The following is a 17,814-nucleotide window of genomic DNA, read 5'->3' as shown; positions in this document are numbered from 1 at the left end:
CACTTAGCGGACGGAATATGAAGTGAACTCATAATGACGTCATGTGTAACAGCCAGAATATAAATGCCTACCTATTCAAAGACAAATATCATTAATCGCAGAAAACATTACAACAGTGAGATCAGTATGGCTTCATGAAAACTGTAGTATGTCTGCACAACTTCAACAACAACATCTTCTGTGCCTTTAATGTAGACATGATCTATTAATGTACCTTTTTCAGTTGTAGCTGCTTGCACGTGTTGAGTGTATCCATGCCGTTCCAGTAACTTGAGAATTGTAGACGATACAAAGATGTCCTCATTGAAGTCTCCCATGATGAGTTTCCTCCCAGGATGCTTCTCAAGTTCAAAGATGACCTGTAATAACTGTTCTCGAAACATGTCAGTCTTATAAGAGCTGGGCCTGTACAACACAGCAGCAGTCAAATTTGCATGTGGTATTTCAAAATACAGACATTCCAAATTACATCTTTCTGGAATTGACACCTGCACGTCAATGTTTTCTGAAGAATAAAGACCAACTCCACCTCTTTGTTGTTCTTTCAGTGCTGCAAAGGCTGGCTCGGAGTCATCGTAACAGTTTCCTCTCGGATTGTGTTTGAAGACGTATCCTGGAAGTTGTGGCTCTTCTTCAGTGTCTACATTGAGCCACGTCTCTGTTAAGCAAATACAGTCAGCGTTCATGAGGGCTTTGTGGGCTTGAACATCCTGAATGTGAGCATTTAAACTCTGTACATTGTGAAGTGCTACTGTGCACACAGGGTTCATGTTGGATGAAACAGACATTCCAAAGTTAAACTCAGGCAAGCTTTTCATAGCCGAATCTACTTTGTTATCACAAAATATGGCAGATTCTTTGAAGTCCTCAATTATCAGCCCACCGAGAGTTCTCACGCGACTCAATGCAACGTATGCTTGCCCTGGTGCAAAGATCTTCTTGAGTGATACAACAGCCCTTTCAACAGTAAGCCCTTGACATTTATGTACAGTTACTGACCAAGCCAGGCTTATCGGCAATTGCCTTCGTACTCCACCATTATTAGCCACTTGTTCCTCTTGCACTTCCACTATCGTTGAACGTTCAGAAACCCTTTTTGCTTTTGACCTCTGGATCTTTCCTACATTAGGGTCTTCAAACTCCACATGGATAGCTGCAGGCATGTCATCGTCTTGTTGACTTTGAATGATTTCCACGACTGTGCCACATGCTCCGTTGACAAGGCCATCAGACACATCTATGTTTTTCTTCAACATGACCCTTGCTCCAACACCCAACGAAACACATTTGGGCAAGCAAGAGTTAAAAACCTTTGTGTGAAAGCCAACTTTCCGTTCCATTCTTCCAGTTTTGGAATTTCGGACAAAGTCTTGAGCACGTATGGTGATTGCATCTGGGCAGATCTCTTGCAGTCTCTTCACGTTATATTCATCAACCTCTGCATTTGTAGCATACACATGAATGTCTGTAGATTCCTCACCAGTTTCACGCTGCCTCAATGTGAGAACATCACAGTCGGTGAGAGGTTCGTTCTTTTTACGGACTCTGAGACGATTAAGCATTTCTGCAAATGCTGCATTTTCTTGTCTAACAACTTTAGTCAGTTCTGCAACCTCAAAGTTGTTGTCCCACAGGTTGGCTCCTTTGTTTTCAGCAAAAAGAGGCGTGCCTTTCACGGGCTTCAGTTGAAAAAAATCACCCACACAAATCAGGGAAACTTTTGCAAACAAGGAATAATCACCAGTCTGCTTGATTTGACGCAGTCTACCATGAATGTAAGCCAAAAGACGGTGGTCGACCATGGACACTTCATCAATGATCAGAATTTGCAAGCTGCCCATTTTGGTTCGCAAAGAATTGACTTTCTCATCACCTAGTGGTTGATATGGCAGTTTGACATTTGCACCAATGGAGAATGTATTGTGGATTGTTGCAGCGCCAATGTTATATGCAGCCACTCCTGTAGGTGCTGTTAGAAGCACAGTGAGATCCTCAGGATTTTCAGCAATCTGTGACAACAGCCTGGTAGATTCGTAATGTATCGCTTTGATTAAATGGCTTTTCCCCGTTCCTGCTCCACCAGTAATGAATAATCGCAACGGTTCAGGATTTTGTCCAAACAGTTTCTGCAAACACCACTTACGAACAGCATAGAATATGGCAGACTGTTTTTCATTTAATGATCGTAATAAATGCAATGCATCTTGTCTGGGCATTGACACATGATTTGTTTCCAAAGTGCATGTAGTCTGTGGGTTTGCTATCAGGTCAGGAATGAGTTTGTCATCATCATCACCTTCATCATCTACAACTTTTTCTTTCATCAGATCCAAACAACGAAGACGCTCCCTTTCTGTTTCAGGACATATCTGAGCCCAGGCATCTTCTAAATCAATGTTGTCTTCCAGCAACTGTTTAGCTCTGTCAATCTCATCACTTTCTTTTTCAAATAAAGCTTTGTTGGTATCCACAATCAACTGCACTCTTTGGACATCAATGCCACATTTCACTGCACCATTTTTATAGAAATGTTCATAGGTATCAAACTGGGGCGGTTTGAGGTGAAAGTCTTCATAGTAAGGCAGAAACAGTTGCAGCAACGAATGGAAGTACTTTTCAGGGTTTTTTGTGGGAGAAAATCTGGGATACCTCACGACAGCAGGTTCAGTTCGGGTCCTTCGTTTCACAAAACCACAGTTGTTGTTGAGCTGTATAATGTCATGTGAATCTTTTTCAGTCGGAACCTGTGACTTTGATAGAACTCTGTATTCAGAACAAAAACTGGCCAGGCATAAATCCTCAAATTGTTCATTCTGGGGTCTGCTCTTATATCTCTCAATCACATTGGTCATCCAAATGCTGCTTTCATCATTACACTGTTGGAATTGGGCTTTATTTTGAAGTACATGCAGAGGTAAACTCATCCTAACAGGATTATCACCAACTGGAATGAACTGTACGTCACGAGAGCATTCTTTCAAGTGCATGTGTGTTAATCGATACACTGCCTCTTGGGCTGAAACTTCTCTGTTGTGTAGGTATACACTTCCAAGCTGTTTGAATGCTGCTTTTGCATCGAGGTTGCCATTCATTGACTCGTCTTGGGCACGTTGTAAGAGCAAACCCATTTCTTGTTCTGCTTTTGTGATGTACGACAGTATGTAGACCACAACTGAAAAGGCATCTGTAACATACTGGATATCCATATTGCCTTGCCAAGCACGGAGTAAGTCTTTGTTGTATTGGTTCACCCAAATATCTCCAGGACTTCGTTTCAAGACAATGCTTTTCTTTTTGGAACATATGTTGTACACTTTTTCAAAGAAACCTTGATCTATCCCAAGAGACTCAAAAAATGCATCGGCTGTATCAAAATTCATGTCAGGCAAGGTCAACGCAGTTTTAACATTCTTTAATATTGTACTTGCACTTTTATTGTCATTATTGCCATTCAAGTCCTCACAGTTACCGCCTCTTGTGATGAAAGTACAGCTTGATGGTGGCCGTGGGAAGTTGAACCTGCACACTGTGTTTTTCTTGCGGCAAGTCTTAGAGTGTCTTGTGCTGTGCCTCTGTACGCTGCTCACAACCTCGTAAAGCTCTGCATCAGTTTCTGGTGGAATTTCACAAGTGATGTATGTATCTATGAAATGTGCCACTTCATCATCACTCTCTTTATCAATCTTGGGAGCATTTTCAACCCAAAAGAGACAGTGGACATGAGGAGAACCACGTTGTTGAAATTCAACACGATAAAAGTAGTCCTTTATTTTCCCTATGGGTTCTGCTGGCGACATGATTACATCACGGAGAAAGCAATGCCATCTGTGATCAAACATTCTTGCCGTTGTCACAGGGTTTCGACGTATGAGTCCACATTTGTCAGACCAGTCAAGATCGTCAACAGACGTTTGTTTACCTTCTATTCTTAGAATAGAGTTCAGCATTTCAGGCCATCTCAAATCTGCAGAGCTAAAAGATGCAAAGAATGTGGGTATGGAGAGTTGTCTTATCATGGCAAATAAATCTTTCTGAACTGACATCCAGTATGGAGGTGTGCCACGAATTCCTCGTAAGAACTTGTATCCTTCATCATTGCGCAATATTTTACCCAACGACTCTGAGTTCAACAACATGTCTGGTGATGCGTCTTTCAGAGAGGAGTTGCCGCCACCTTTGCGTAATGCCACTGATACACCAGATACAACTTGATGCACCTCTGATATGTATTGTGCATAAAAAATGAAGTCTGTGTTCTGTGCAAAACGGCCATCTGCATTTAGAATGCGTGTATTCAGGTACCGTGACAGAGTTATTTTGGACTCTCTTTCATCATGGAATGTAGGTCCACCAGATGGATACAAAACAGGAAAACATTTTGCCTCATTGGTTTTATCGGACAACAACCTCACTGGACTGTTACCTTCACCTGGTGCCACATTAAGTATGTCCTGAAAATTCTGATCAATGATCTCTGAACCCAGATCGACAGGTTGTAATGACGTATCTGACAAAAGCCCATTCTGGTCTTTGATATAAGTCACATCTTCCTCTGCTTGCTCTTCAGGAACATTGTCATCATCACTGTTAGCAGGTGTTTCCTGTTTGGTACTTTCCTCATGCTGGTCAGTGCCATTCAGAGAGTTTACCCATTCGTCATTCATAGTCACATCACCGTACCATTTATTGTTTGCCATCAAATACCTCAGTGCATTTCTGACACGATCAGTGTGGACATACATGTACTCGTAATGACCTTTATACGTCAACTTGCGTTTCAGTTTCACTCTTATCATCTTGTCATCACATTCATTTCTTGGGAGTATATTTGTCACATTTGCGTTATTAACAGGAACAGAGACGCAAGGACCATGGCAAGCTCTCTGGCGGCCTCGAGGCAAACACAACAGCTTCATGAAGGGAATGTGACGTGCAATAAGATGCTCTTCCAAAGAGTTCAGACATTTAAGCTCTGGTGGAATTTCATTCAAATGCATGTTGTTTATAACACTCTCCTCTGGCAGTTTTCCTCCAAGTATTTTTCGGTGACATGTATGGCAAATCCATAACTTGCTTGATGGACTATCACACAAATGGCATTCTTGCTCACATTGGACATCACACACATGTAAATATTGCAATGTTATGCATCTACTAGCCAATGCAGCCACTTCTGCTCTTTTGCTTTCATAGCTATGTCTTTTACACTCAACCACTTGTTTCCTGAAGAGTAAACGGTGACACACTGAGCATACATATTCAGGACCACGACTGACCTCCTGACGAAAATGATCAATAGCTAGATCAATATCTTCCTGTTTCTTCTGCCATGTTGAATAACTCTCACGACTTTTTTGTATTTTATTTACACGGATGTTTTCATTTTCTTGGTACTTCTTCTTGTTACGCTCATTCATTTTCTTCCGGAATCCAATGTTTTTCTTGTATCTAATATGACTGTAATCCCGGACAAGAGTCTGAAAGTTCCTGTTTGTTTTGTATTTGCTTTTAGAATAATCACGGACAGCATTCTGATGCTTCTGGTTTCTCTTGTATTTGTCCTTGGAATACTCTCGCACAGCATTCTGATGTTTCTGGTTTCTCTTGTATTTGTCCTTGGAATACTCTCGCACAGCATTCTGATGTTTCTGGTTTCTCTTGTATTTGTCCTTGGAATACTCTCGCACAGCATTCTGATGTTTCTGGTGTCTCTTGTATTTGTCCTTAGAATACTCTCGCACCTTTACTTGAAAATTTGTAATTTCCTTATATCTCTTTTGAAAATAGACACTTCGTAATGCCTGAAATTTTGGATTGATTTTATATTTTCTCTGAAAACGCTGAAGCACGAATTTCCTAAAGTCTGGATTTGTTCTGTATTTCTTCAGAAAATAGTCACGAGAGCACTGACGCTTAGTCTGTTTGGCAAACTCATCATTCTGATACTTATCTTTGTCATGCTGAAGTTTTGTCTGTCTGTAATCATCATTCTGATATCGTTGGCGCTCTTTCTTTGCTTTTACTTTTTCGGGTTCATATTTCAACTTTCTTTTCCGTTGTGGCCTCAAGTTGTCATCAATCTTGACTGGCTGGCATATTCCTGCACAATGCCTTCCTGCATCTTTGTGTTGAACACATATTACAACCTCATAATGACTGCCAGTGTGATTTAAATAAATGCAATTCTCTCTACATGTCTGTGAGTCTGTAGGTCTGTGCATATTCCATCTTCCATCATTGAAAGTAAATATAGTTGTTTGCAATAAGTCAGCAGCAGCAAAAATATCAATCTCTTTTGCCCATGAACCACAGTAGTAGATTCTTGATTTAGTCACATAGTCCTGCACAGATGTGTATTCATCCCTCAGATATGTTTCGAATTTGGTGTTGTTTCTCTGAAGATGTTGCACCACAGCACGTCTTATTTTCAAATGCTTGTCTTCATTGTGACAAATGCTAAAGGCTAGGCTACGGTAAAAGCAATTCCCATCCGGTTTTATATTTTTGATCTTACAAGGACATGCCATGTCATCGACATCGGTTGTTGCCATCAGGCCTATATCAAGGTTTTCATATTGAAGATCTAAACATGTGCACAGTGCATCCTGGTCCTGACGAGTTAAAGGTTTAAAAGCCGGTTTGTGTACTCTTGTATCACTTATGATGACATCATCAGTTGCCTGCAGATTACGCTTTAAAGACTGTTTATTTGTTTCTACATTGACAAGAATGACATCGTCTGTTGTACTTTCGTTGAATGAATGAGACTGCTTATCATGTTTGGTCTCAGGTTTCTTTACATTAGACTTACAGCTTCTGTTTTTGTCCTTTGATGCACGATTTCTGTTCAGATTTACGCCAACTTCATGTACATACATAGGCCTGCAAACGTTTTGTTTCACATCCTTACCGGGCACTCCTTTCAAAACATCACTGTAGAGTGTTCTGCTGCTTACATTGGAACGGGCATTTGTGACATTTCCTACAACCTTTGGCGGCTTATACAACCCACTTACAACTTCCTGCCGTTGGTACACTTTAGGCTTACCCTTCACAGCGTCACTGTAGAGTGGACAGCAATTCGCAGAGCTCGTTGTGCAGCTGGATGAGTCAGTCATCTGGGCGGTTGCACGAGTTACTGCTGTGACTCCAGTTACCTCAAACCGTGGTGTGCTTACACCAAAAGATCGTGCAAAGTCATAAACAAATGTGATCAGGGCCTGTACAGAGCTTAAGTATGCAACACAACTTGTCCTCTGACCTTTCTGGTTGACGTTCCTGTTTGCATGTGAATCAACAAAGGCAAACCTTGCTCCTGCATTCACTATAGCACATGTATTAGCACAAATGGTTAACAAACAAGCATCATTGCTAAACAGTGCCCGCTGCAGTGCTACATCAAAAGGCATGGCAACATCACGCAAAGCATGGTCATAGTCATCAACGTGAATAAATCCAGTGTAAGATTCAGCAAAGTTTATTGCAAAATCACAATTCCACACTTCATATTGCCTAGGTAATTCAGACACAGCAATGTAACCCCTTCCATGGTCTCTTATTTTACCCTGTGCACTCATTGACCTGTATAGAACAGTTCCCTTAATCAAAACATCATCAAGATCTCCAGTTTCCCAGCTCCACACGTTCTTCATCTTGGACTTCAAAACAGCTGTCAAACTGATGGCACCACACTGCTTGTTGCGTACATTTCCAAACCGTAAATGACCTTGATGAAAGGACCCCATCAGCACAGATCTCTCTGGAAAGTCATCAGATTGAGTCAAACAGGAACAATCATTAGTTGCAGTTTGTTCATTCACACAGTATGGAACTGAATTTCCATGAGAGGCATGAGACTTAGAGAGAGGTTGAGAGTCAGAGAGAGTGAGTGGAGAGTTTGGGAGAGAGTCAGAGAGAGTGAGTGGAGAGTTTGGGAGAGAGTCAGAGAGAGTGAGTGGAGAGTTTGGGAGAGAGTCTGAGAGAGAGAGAGGAGATTTTGGCATTTCGTTGGAGTTTTTGTTTGAATCTTTGTATGAATCTTTGTATGAATCTTTGTTTGGAAGTTCGTTTGGAAGTTCGTTTGGCAAGTTTTCAGAATATGTTTGGGCTTTTTTTTCACGAGGACGCCCAACCTCGTCACAGGACCCCTTCGCCACCGGGGACCTCCTGCTCAGCACCTGTAACACAGAAAACCCATCATAAATGACCAAGTCTAACATACCATACTTCTTCAACAACTTCATTATTAAAGCAACTAATATACACATACTTTCAGGACAGTAATATATATGTATTTAAATCATAAATATTCAGCAACTTCTTAAAGGAGACATCCGGCGAGTTTTCACAGACCCCCGTTTCTCAAGGTCACCGAGTACCATTGATACAAAACAAAATCAAAACAATCAGTTTAACCTAGATCAAGTTGCTATAACCAGCAGCTAACGGTAAAAACGATTGCTTTCATTTTGGTTCGTACCGACAGTACTTGGTGACCTCAAGAAACGTAGATCTATGTGAGAACTCGCTGGATTTCTCCTTTAACTTAAGACATGCAGCGCAGCTTTCATTAAAATCAAATACATTCAAAATGTAAGTGGCATATTTCAAGCAAACATAAAAACTACTGTAAATAAGAATTGGGAGAAACATATCAAATGTGTTCACTGTTCAACATTACATGTTTCCTATTAAACACACAATCATAATACATCAGGACATATAGTAAAGCTCAACAGCCTGACCTCAGTGGACCTCAAGTCAGCCTCTCTCTTCTTGGCCGCCCTGGACCGCTTGCTTGGACGCGGCATCTGCAAAACACACAGAAAACACATCAGAAATCTCATACAGTTAGCACTAATACTTTCATCATTTCTGATAAACAGGCAATAACAATGTACATATTTACATCATAAAGACTCTTAACTTCTGAACTTAAGACAGGGCTCTACATTTAAAAAAAATATTCCAGGAGCACTTGTGCGCCCAAGTTAAACGATTTAAGAGCACAGAAAAAAATCTGGTTGCACAGTCGGTTCTGTACTTAACTTACACATAATGTAACATTGCACTGCAGCTAACAGTTAAACATGCCAGTACACCAATTGCGAAGAATAAAAATGACTGACATACCTGCCTACTTTATTTTCAATCCGTTCTATTTTTCTGCATTTTGTTAATGTAAAATATAATGGATTGGCGTAGCCCATTTGCATTTAGCCTGTATATCAAGTATCTTGCCAAATGTAATTATTTATGAATCCATCCGTAGCAAATCCAAATATGCCTATGGTGACCTATCTGACTGCATACTGCCCACTACTACTACTAAAACCAGGACTAACGCCAATTTTCTCCTTCACAAAAACCAACATAGTCAAATCAAGGATATTTATATTTTTTTGAAATATTTGCCTTGATGGGGGCAGTAGGCAAATGTTACTTTCATTTTGCACTTCCTGCTAGGGTAGGCCACACTGCATTTATCAAAAGGGGTGATATGTAGCTTTATAGCTATTATTAATCTGCTAAACAAATTGACATCTGGAGGATTGTTACATACCACTAGGCCTACACACAAGTACCATGAAATGGAACCTATTGCACACATTTACAGCTACACCCTAGTTAGGCATACACATTCTTGACCTAAAGTACAAAGCATACAAGACATAAATAAAACTAATCCAAGCTCAGGATGAGCAACTACGTGAGCATCTCTGTCCAAAGCCCAGCAACCCACTTCAACCTGCATCCCGGTATACAAATCAGACTATTAACCAAATGTTAGGATTAACTTACAATACAGCAGTAATGTTTCCCTCTAAAACTCTTAAATCCTCCTTCCTTGCTTTCATATGCATGCCACACCACATTCATCCATAACCCAAATAATACCACACATCACCACTGAAAACTACTGCAGGTGTCCCTGCAGTGATTCTCATGACTTTCTACTCTGAGGCCATAGATATTACTCTGAATCAGCGCATATCAGTGTAATATACTAGTTTTTCTGTCCAGAACTGTAAGGCATTACACAAGGCCGAGCACAGCTGTAATTATTCCAGATCAACATATGGCATATTTTTTACTAGCATTACAGTTTTACATTTTGCAGGCAATGCAGCATAAAAGTTTCAAAATTTCCCTAGAAGTTGTAACATAAAAGGTTAACATGTTACATAAAAGCCCTAAAACATTTAACACTTACCTTCAATTAACTTGCTCAAAAAGGAATCCAAAATCTGGAAAACATTTAACATATAGTTTATAAAAGATACAAACTTAGCATTTACAATTACATAGCTATGTACTTTGAGCTTACAAACGAGTGATTTTTTGCTAGCCTCGGTCACATTCCACCCAAACAAGACCAATTTAACCTAGGCTAACTTCACATCCTCTGTTTAAGATCAATTAAATTACTTAATTTGTTAAGAATTGTACATAGTTACCTGCCTTTACACACGGTGTACATGAAATGGAGCCACATATTTGTTTAATGCTTAATCAACTCGTACGGGTTTGCTATGTTATCCCTTCAGCTATAGCTGCTAGAAGTCTGTCTCTGATTTAGCAGAGAATGTCTTAACGGGCTCTGCTAACATTAAGGTTAACTTGCATTCCAAACGGCTTTTAAGATCAGACATGACTCCAAAACTAAACCAAGGTTATAGTACCGAAAAACGTTTTCCAACAGTTATTCAAAATGAGTTTAGTTAACGTTACCACAAAGTTAATTGCTCACAATCAAACGTGCCTAACAACGTTAGCCTGCACCATGGCGTGAAGCATCATGCCAGCATGATGTAAACTTAATTCGACGATACAACGTATTTCATGAGATAATGGCCAGTTCTCAACACATTGCCTGCTTCCATCGGATAATATGTTCTAAAGTTACTAATTCATTTTTACACAATCGCTACCTTTCCTGTCTGCCTAAATTTAACGTTTGTCGTTCATAGTGTGACACTAAAACGTTAGCTGCTATCACATTTAACAAAGGTGGCTCTCCAGATGCACTTCAGCTAGACATATTTTCATATTTTTGTGTGCCTATTCTGTTATAAGTAGCTCAAAACCAAATATATAAACATATCAATTCATTTTCTGGAGACATTCACATTGCGTCTTACCTCGACAGTTGTAGTCAGCTAAAAGAAAGATGGTAGATGTCACAGACGAGTTATTGGATGATACTCGTCAAAATAAAAGTCCCTACTTCATTTGCCATTCTCGATATCAAAATATTTCCACACAGAACACAAAATACATTTGATGGAAAGGTTAGAGATTACAGGTGATAGGTTAAAAAACAAATATGACCATGAAACTTAACTACCATGAAACTTATTTACTGTCATAAAAAACATCATTGTTGTATTGCAAGTTTTCTGAAATATCATATCCAGACTCAGCAAATCAGGCAATATCTGCATAAAATGTGGTAGGTCTAATTTGCATGATTAAAAAAAAAGAAATGTGAATAAAGGATAAAGTCAGACAAAAATATTTGTATTTTATTGACATTACATAGGCTCCAACATTTGGTAACAGTCACATAATTGCACCATTGCAACATATATCTGAAAACATATCTGATGTATGCACCCAACATATCTGAAAACACATCTGATTGAAGCTTATGTTGTTTCACACATTATATATAACTGGAGAGAGTGATTAAGTCCCGCCCTCCATACAAATGAATGGCGGAGACTAGGCTAATAAATCTGGCCAATTCGTAGTCAACGCCATATTGAACACTGGGGCTCGGATCGATCCAGCGCCAGTCGGCTCTGACCATGCACCAAGTTCCAAAGCTGGAAATGACACATGGACCAACATTAATTTTTATTCGATATTCTGTAAAAAGAGAGTCATCTTCCAGTTCAGGGTGGCCATAATGCACATACCTTGCTTGCCACGTAACAAGAAGAAAAAGTTGCTAAACAGAAAGTGAGCTCATATCTCATATGCTCTGATAACTACCTCCAACTCAACATTGACAAGACAAAAGAACTGGTCATTCATGCATCAAAACCACCCCCTGGACTCACTCACATCACCATACATGGCCAACCAGTTGCACAGGTCAGCACTTTCAAATATCTTGGTCTCACCATTGACAATAAGCTTAACTTCAATGAACATGTCACCATTACACAGAAACGTGCACAACAGAGACTGTATGCAATACGCAAACTAAGATCACTGTATGTTGCCCCCCATCTCCTTCTGCTACTCTACAAAAGCATCATCCAACCCCTTCTACTCTACTGCTCCCCCTATTTCTTCACCATACTAAATGTCACCAGCAAGAACAAACTCATTAAAATCTCACACTTAGCATCCAAGATAATACAGCTTCCCACCCCCAGCCTCACTGATGCAAATGACACAGCCACCACACGCCTTGCACGCACCATAATAAGCAGCCCTGACCATCCCCTGAACCGGTTCTTCACCCTACTCCCATCTGGCCGCAGATACAGAGCACTGGACTGGAAAAAAGTGCACTATAAGAAAAGTTTTGTACCCTCAGCAATCACTGCACTAAACAAACTCCTGTGACAATTACCCATTCCCCCTATTCTTTTGTGTTTTATGTTGAGGAGGGAGGGAACTGGGGGGGGGGGGGGGTGTTATGTGTTATATGTTATATGTTATATGAGGCTGTGTACATCCTGCATGGAATGTAACAATGACATGTGTGAAAAAGAATATCCTTATAGGACAATAAAGACTCAATACTATACTTTTCGCAACGCTTTCATGTATCAAAACCAAACTTAGTACATGTACCTCAGACCCCATCAGGAGGACGCTCAAGAAATTTGGTGACCTTTGACCTCTAGGGGGCTCTGTAATTGACAAAAATGTATTTTGGTCAGTAGTTGCTGATGTGCATTATTCTGCAAAGGAAGTCAATGGCAGCCCATAGAACCGTCTGGTAAAAAGTTATACAATGTTGCACACTGATTGGGGACAGTCCAATAATTAATTTCACCAAGTTTCATGCCGGCACCTCAAGGGCTCTAGCGCCACCAACAGGCCAAATTTGGATGTGTGTTCACCACATGTGTGTGTTGTCTGTGTTGATGTGTGTTGATCTCTGTGTTTAAATCACAGCAAGTGTGATCATATCTCAGTCGATCTTTTATTTTTGATGTGAAACTGATGACAGCAAGTTACTTCCAGTTCATTCTAATGCGTGCGTGCAAGGGTGGGGCAGGGTGGGACGGGCAGGGGCGATTGCGGCGGTGGGCTGGCTGGGGGAGGGGGCGGCGACACTCAGCCCTGGTTCAGCCCCACAAAATCAGCTATGTTTTGATGTGAAACTTGACCTTGTAACTCAGCCAATCTTGGGTTGTTTGCCATGGAACTCGCTGTGACTGCTTAATGCTATATGTCTAATGCAACTGCGTTCAGTTTCGTGGCAAATCTGGCCTGCTAAACTCTCTGCTTGGCCCCCTCATTGCTGCTTGCAGCTATATTTGTGTTTATATTTTTTAGTTTAGTATTTTTGTTTTATGTTTCTACCGTGTAGCAATATGACATTTGCTTCAAATGTGAAGTGCATAACACATGACATGTATTATTGGGGGCCAAGCAGCGAAGCTGCGAAGGCACCCATTGTGTTTCTAGCTTTTCCTATTATTATTACACATCTTTCCTCTGCCATTGAAGTCTATGGCAGCCCATAGAACCGTCTGGTGAAAAGTTGTGAAATTTGGCACACTAATTAGGCTGAGTCCCCGGATTAATTTCACCAAGTTTCGAGTCCGCACCCGGAGCGCTCTAGCGCCACCAACAGGCCAAAGTTGGACATGCGTTCATGCACGTAACTTCTGACCCGTTGGTCCGATTTTGAAAAATGAGGTACTATTGGAATCCTTGGACCAGTCCGAGTTCAACGCACCCTATGACGTCATTTTCCGCCATGATGGATTTTCCGCCATTTTGGATTTTAGTGAAAGTGAAACTAATTTTTCACAGGTCACAAATTTTGTCCGATCGTCACCAAACTTGACACACATGATCTTCAGACCAAGCTTCACAAAAGTTGTGGTGTTTTGTCTTCGGAACTTAAACCGTTCGCCCGTAACAGCCAATCAAAATTTGCGGCGAAGCTGCCAAACAGGAAGTGAGCTCATATCTCAGCAACCCATTGATCTATCATAACCAAACTTAGTATATGGACTCATGACCCAATCAGGGGGAAGCTCAAGAAATTTGGTGACCTTTGACCTCTAGGGGGCGCTGTAATTAAGAAACATGCCTTTTGGCCTGTAGCTGCTGTTGTGCATAGAATTAAAACGCACTAGTGGTGTCTGGTAATACTGTTGGAGGTCCTTAGGCCGACCCAAGCCAACTTGTGATGTCATCGTAATTGATTCGGCCGCCATATTGGATTTAATCAAAAACACGTACAAGTTTTCACAGGTCACAAATTTCAGCGGATCCTCACCAAAATTGGCAGAGACCATCTTCAGACCATGCCTTATCAGTGCATTGCTTTCTGGAACAATTGACAGAAGCATTCGGCTGTAACAGCCAATCGAAATTTGCGGCGAAGCCGCCAAACAGGAAGTGAGCTCATATCTCAGCAACCCTTGCATGTATCAAAGTCAAACTAAGTGCATGGACTCAGGACCCAATCAGGGGGACACTCAATAAATATGGTGACCTTTGACCTCTAGGGGGCGCTGTAATTAAGAAACATGCCTTTTGGCCTGTAGCTGCTGTTGTGTTTGGAATTAAAATGTACTAGTGGTGTCTGGTAATACTGTTGGAGTTCCTTAGGCCAACCCATGTCAACTTGTGATGTCATCGTAATTGATTCGGCCGCCATATTGGATTTAATCAAAAACACGTACAAGTTTTCGCAGGTCACAAATTTCAGCGGATCCTCACCAAAATGGGCAGAGACCATCTTCAGACCATAACCTATCTATATATTGCTTTCTGGAACAATTAACAAAAGCTTTCGCCCGTAAACAGCCAATCGAAATTGGTGGCGAAGCCGCCAAACAGGAAGTGAGTTCATATCTCAGCAACCCTGCTATGTATCATAACCAAACTTACTACATGGATTCATGACCCCATTAGGAGGACGCTCAAAAACTTTGGTGACCTTTGACCTGTAGGGGGTGCTGCAATTAGCAATATTGCATTTTGATCTGTAGTTGCTGATGTGTTTTATTGATCTTTTATTTTTTGATGTGAAACTGATGACAACATGTTCCATCCAGTTCATTCTAATGCGTGCGTGTGTGCAAGGGCGGGGCGGGGCAGGACGGGCTGTGGTGAATAGGTGGGGGGCTTGCTGGCAGAGGCGTTGCAATACTCAGCCCTGTTTCAGCCCTACAAAATCAGCTATGTTTTGATGCGACACTTGTTGAAAGTGTTGATCACGGGTGTCTGCTGAGTTCTATCTTGTCGCCGTGGCTTCTCCGGCCTATTCTGCTTGGCTCCCTCATTGCTGCTTGCAGCTATATTTGGGGGCCAAGCAGCGAAGCTGCGAAGGCACCCATTGTGTTTGTTAGTTTTCTTATTATTAGGGGTCCGAGCAGCGTAGCTGCAGGAACCCTATTGTTTCTGTACCGTTCATTTTTTGGCCAAAATTCTGTAAAAATCATACTGCAGCCTAAACCGTAACTCCAAAACTCTTGAAATTTTCAGGTATGGTTACCAGTACCCCCCATAACCCAAAATTTGGGGTACTGCACCCAAAGGTGGCGCTATTGAAAAAAAAAGTTAATTATGCTTATTTCTCCTTACCAGATTCACCTAGACTCAAAATTCTTTCAGAATATTAATCTCTAAACTCAGATGCATCTTTTTGGCCCTGGTCTTATGGTCTACAAATGTTTACTTTTTCCACAATTTCATGGAAAAGCCAAACATTATAAAAAGTTTCACACTCTTCAAAAATAATCGAATCTTCACCAAAATTCTCACAGACAATGTTTAGACCAAGCCTCACAAAAGTTATCGCTCAGAATTTTGATATTTTGTTCCATTTCAGAGATATAGGCCAATAAAGTTAGACCACTTAGGCCTTTTTTCCTAGATCACCTATATTCCTATAAACCGTAAGTCCTAGAAACTTGACATTTTCAAGTATTGTTACCAGTACCCCCCACTACCCATAACCCAAATTTGGGGTACTGCACCCAAAGGTGGCGCTCTTGTCAAAAACGCTTATTTCTCCTTACCAGATTCACCTAGACTCAAAATTCTTTCATCATATTAATCTCTACATTCAGATGCATCTTTTTCACCCTGGTCTTATGCTCTAAAAATGTTTACTTTTGCCACAATTTCAGAGAAAAGCCAAACATCATAAAAAGTTTCACAGGCTTCAAAAATTATCAAATCTTCACCAAAATTCTCACAGACAATGTTTAGACAAAGCCTCACAAATCTATCAAAAGAATTTGGATACGTTGTTCCATTTCAGAGATATAGGCCAATAAAGTTCGACCACTCAGCCCATTTCTCCTATATCACCTATATTCCTATATGAGTAATTTTTTTTTCTTGGATAACAACCATACAACCATCATTAGGTGGATACCATTAACAGTGCACATTTTCAGATATGTACTCTTTTTTATAAAGCCCTTAATTCTATTGTCAAATGTATGCTAGGAATTTTCTTGATGTTGTGTGTTTGCCAACACACATTTTCACCATTTGAATGTGACTGCTCAATGTGTATGATTGTCAGTGGCTGAGTGTGATAATGCCTAGTGCTGGTGTTTGTTAGGTTGAGAGTTCGAATCCTGCTAGAGCTTTAGGCTCAAGATGCACATGCTATTGGTTATTGAAGATTCACACTATTGAACAGCACCTGAATGACATCAGACAATTAACATTCACACTCATTAGTTGCCAAGAATCAGAATGCCGACACACTCTATGACATATAGGGGAACTTCTTTGTTTACTATTTTTCCTTCATCATTAAGTCTATCATATTTATATTTCATCCATTACTGTTCTTCTCTATAAATGTCTAATTGCCCCAGAATATCCAAAAGTTTTCAGGTGTACTCTTTCAGGAAAGCCCTTCATTTTATTGTCAAATGTATACTTGGAGTTTTTCTTGTGTGTTTACCAACACATATTTTCACCATTTGAATGTGACTGCTGAATGTGTATGATTGTCAGTGGCAGAGTGGGATAATGCCTAGTGCTGGTGTTTGTTAGGTTGAGAGTTCGAATCCTGCTAGAGCTTTAGGCTCAAGATGCACATGCTATTGGTTATTGAAGATTCACACTATTGAACAGCACCTGAATGACATCAGACAATCAACATTCACACTCATTAGTTGCCAAGAATCAGAATGCCGACACACTCTATGACATATAGGGGAACTTATTTGTTTACTTTTTTCCTTCATCATTAAGTCTATCATATTTATATTTCATCCATTACTGTTCTTCTCTATAAATGTCTATTTGCCCCAGAATATCCAAAAGTTTTCAGGTGTATTTTTTCAGGAAAGCCCTTCATTTTATTGTCAAATATATACTTGGAGTTTTTCTTGTGTGTTTACCAACACACATTTTCACCATGTGAATGTGACTACCCAATATGTAGGATTGTCAGTGGCTCAGTGGGATAATGCCTAGTGCTGGTGTTTGTTAGGTTGAGGGTTGAGGGTTCGAATCCCCGGTAGTGCTTTAGGCTCTAGCTCGAATACTATTGGTTATTGAAGATTCACACCATTGAACAGCACCTGAATGACATCAGGCAATCAACATTCACACTCATCAGTTGCCAAGAATCAGAATGCC

The 17,814-nt window shown here is 40.5% G+C and overlaps 3 long non-coding RNA genes across 3 annotated transcripts in view; 1 reads left to right on the top strand and 2 right to left on the bottom strand.

The window, feature by feature from the left end:
• The window catches only part of LOC143135144 (uncharacterized), a 147,538-nt gene that overhangs the window by 65,865 nt on the left and 63,859 nt on the right, over nucleotides 1–17,814 (top strand). The gene's annotated exons all lie outside the window — the stretch shown is intronic.
• The window catches only part of LOC143135143 (uncharacterized), a 131,795-nt gene that overhangs the window by 63,084 nt on the left and 50,897 nt on the right, over nucleotides 1–17,814 (bottom strand). The gene's annotated exons all lie outside the window — the stretch shown is intronic.
• LOC143135142 (uncharacterized) lies at nucleotides 7,462–11,208 on the bottom strand. The gene is made up of 4 exons (XR_012988810.1): nucleotides 11,142–11,208; nucleotides 10,214–10,247; nucleotides 8,745–8,810; nucleotides 7,462–8,177 (listed from the first exon to the last, which is right to left on the bottom strand). It is a non-coding gene; the product is annotated as an uncharacterized LOC143135142 (long non-coding RNA).

Source organism: Alosa pseudoharengus, unplaced genomic scaffold (genome assembly GCF_046254945.1).
Source record: "Alosa pseudoharengus isolate Yale_2024_CS ecotype anadromous, Long Island Sound unplaced genomic scaffold, YU_APseudo_1.1 YU_APseudo_1.1_scf_2, whole genome shotgun sequence".
NCBI classification, from domain to species: domain Eukaryota; kingdom Metazoa; phylum Chordata; class Actinopteri; order Clupeiformes; family Clupeidae; genus Alosa; species Alosa pseudoharengus.
Note: the sequence above shows the minus strand (reverse complement) of the source record. Positions and strands in the feature narration are given on the sequence as shown.